The following is a 3,105-nucleotide window of genomic DNA, read 5'->3' on the forward strand; positions in this document are numbered from 1 at the left end:
GCCACACTCACTCCCCTACCAAGAAAAAGTTTAAAGCCATACCCTCAGCCGGTAAAGTCATGGTTACAGTCTTCTGGGACGCTGAAGGGGTTATTCTGTTCGATGTCCTTCCCCATGGTCAAACGATCAACTCTGAAGTGTATTGTGCTACTCTTCAGAAATTCAAGAAACGACTTCAGCGTGTTCGTAGGCACAAAAATCTGAACGAACTTCTCCTTCTTCATGACAACGCAATACCTCACACAAGTCTTCGCACCCGAGAGGAGCTCACAAAACTTCAGTGCACTGTTCTTCCTCATGCACCCTACAGCCCCGATCTCGCACCGTCGGATTTCCATATGTTTGGCCCAATGAAGGACGCAATCCGTGCGAGGCACTACGCGGATGATGAAGAAGTTATTGATGCAATACGACGTTGGCTCCGACATCGACCAGTGGAATGGTACCGTGCAGGCTTACAGGCCCTCATTTCAAGGTGGCGTAAGGCCGTAGCATTGAATGGAGATTACGTAGAAAAATAGTGTTGTGTAGCTAAAAGATTGGGGAATAACCTGGTGTATTTCAATGCTGAATAAAACAACCCCTGTTTCAGAAAAAAAATGTGTTGCATTACTTATTGAACTGCCCTCGTAACATATTATTAATACCAATTATATTTTGGGATAACAGTATTCCTCATCATAGTGAATATAGCTTAGTACCAATGTGAACTCACCTGGAAAATCTAGATGAGTTAATTCACAAGTTTCAAGAAGCCCATTACTTCACCAGCCTGTATTCAAGAGCTTCCGACTGGCATGTCTAACTTCTTCAGGCTTCAGGCCAATACATTTTTCTCATACATGCTGGCAGAAATCTGAAGCGTTGTTAAGTTTCTTACGGAAAAATGCACCCTGGCTGGGACCAGTTGAATGTTAGAACGGATTCAGTGAGCCGGCCGCGGTGGCCTAGCGGTTCTGGCGCTGCAGTCCGGAACCGCGGGACTGCTACGGTCGCAGGTTCGAATCCTGCCTCGGGCATGGGTGTGTGTGATGTCCTTAGGTTAGTTAGGTTTAAGTAGTTCTAAGTTCTAGGGGACTTATGACCTAAGATGTTGAGTCCCATAGTGCTCAGAGCCATTTGAACCATTTTTGGATTCAGTGAAATTAAACGAGCTCTCATCAATGCAAGGCGCTGCAGTCGTGGACTGTTCGGCTGGTCCGGCCGGAGGTTCGAGTCCTCCCTCGGGCATGGGTGTGTGTGTTTGTCCTTAGGATACTTTAGGTTAAGTAGTGTGTAAGCTTAGGGTCTGATGACCTTAGCAGTTAAGTCCCATAAGATTTCACAAACATTTGAAGATTTTGAATTTTATCATCTGGACATGACATTGTAGTTTGGCCAGATGACACATTCATCATCTGTGGGGTTAGTTGCTAGTCTCTCCCAAATAAAAAAATTATAGGTGAAGAACGGAGAGTTTGTCCAATAGATTTCGCTAGCCGAACTTTATCCAACTGGGTGAGGTTGTATACCACCAGAGAACGGGAAGCCCTAGCCATTGTTTGTGCCTTCCATATAAATTCCAATATTATTGATATGGTCCACAAAGCACTGTCTATTGCGTTAGTGAAATCCTGAGCTTTCTGCAGGCGTGCGAACTACTACATGCAAGACTGGCTTGGTGGACCTTGATTCTAGAAGAATACAGCCTTTGGAAAGTTTACATTGATGGTGTAAATAATCTGTGATCGCCTTTGACGTCTTTACTAAGTATCTGGGACTGTATCCCTTTTAAGGCGTCCACCAATTCACAGATTTGAAATTGTCACCTAAATGATTTCATTCCACATGTGAGCAAGCCGGGTGCTCTTGTCTCGGAGAATGCATCAGACTTTATCTGCTATCATTGCCGAATGCACTAGCATAAGCCAACATCGAGAAACTTGTAACCTCATAGTATTTCCCTGAATCAAATCCCGTGAAAGGATTCATATGAACGTACTGTCACACAGACAAATGACGTCCATCGACTATCTAGATAAATTCGAAGAAATGACGAAAAATCTACCCATATGTCACCCGATTGACGACAACAGAGGTGATGTATCAACAAAAGTAAAGAAATATGTGGGTAAATAAGATATCTAGAGCTCCAGTTAAAGATACTAATCACAGCACGGGGTAGCCGTGAGGTCTAGGGCGCCCTGCCACGGTTCGCGCAGCTCCCCACGTCGGAGCTTCGAGTCATCCCTCGGGCATGTGCGTGTGTGTTGTCCTTAGCGTAAGTTAGTTTAAGCAGTGTGTAAGCCTAGGGGCCGATGATCTCAGCAGTTTCGTCCCTTAGGAACTTACCACAAATTTTCGAAGAAAATAATCGGATGAGAAATTAGGTACAATAAGAGTATATAAAAACTAAACTAAACTCCTCCCGAACAGGCCACGACAGTTCAGTCCCGCGTACGGCAATCCTGATTTAGGTTTTCCGTGATTTCCCTAAATCGCTCCAGGCAAATGCCGGGATGGTTCCTTTGATAGAGCACGGCCGACTTCCTTCCCTAATCCGATGAGACCTATTACCTAGCTGTCTGGTCTCCTCCCCCAGACAACCCAACCCCAGGCCACGAAGGCCCAACGGTACCGAACGGCCGCCGTGTCATCCTAAGTCCACAGGCGTCACTGGATGCGGACATGGAGAATCATGTGGTCGCACACCGCCCTCCTGGTGGCCGTATGTCAGTTTATGAGACCGGGGTCGTTCAAGTAGCTCCTCAGTTTGCCTCACAAGGGCTCAGTGCACTCCGCTAGCCAACAGCGCTCGGCAGACCAGATGGTCACCCATCCAAGTGCTAGACCAGCCCGACAGCGCTTAACTTCGGTGATCTGACGGGAACCGGTGTTACCACTACGTCAAGGCCATTGGCAATATTAGTGTATCGGACAGAGAAATACATGAAGAGCAAGCAGTATGTGAGAAGAAGAGATTCAGGCCTCAGCAGTTCCTGATTGGAGGCAAGGTATTTTTAAGGACACAACGACGTTCATTGTCAACCATTTCGTGATGACATCAACGCATATAGGTCGCGAATGGCGTCCTGTGGTATGGCCATCCATGTTACATTCATGTGG

General features: G+C 46.4%; 1 pseudogene; it reads right to left on the reverse strand.

Moving 5' to 3' along the window:
* Positions 1–2,782: 2,782 nt before the first annotated feature.
* LOC126093166 (5S ribosomal RNA) lies at positions 2,783–2,900 on the reverse strand (annotated as a pseudogene).
* Between the last annotated feature and the right edge of the window lie 205 nt (positions 2,901–3,105).

This window comes from Schistocerca cancellata, chromosome 7 (assembly GCF_023864275.1).
Source record: "Schistocerca cancellata isolate TAMUIC-IGC-003103 chromosome 7, iqSchCanc2.1, whole genome shotgun sequence".
Classification (NCBI taxonomy): domain Eukaryota; kingdom Metazoa; phylum Arthropoda; class Insecta; order Orthoptera; family Acrididae; genus Schistocerca; species Schistocerca cancellata.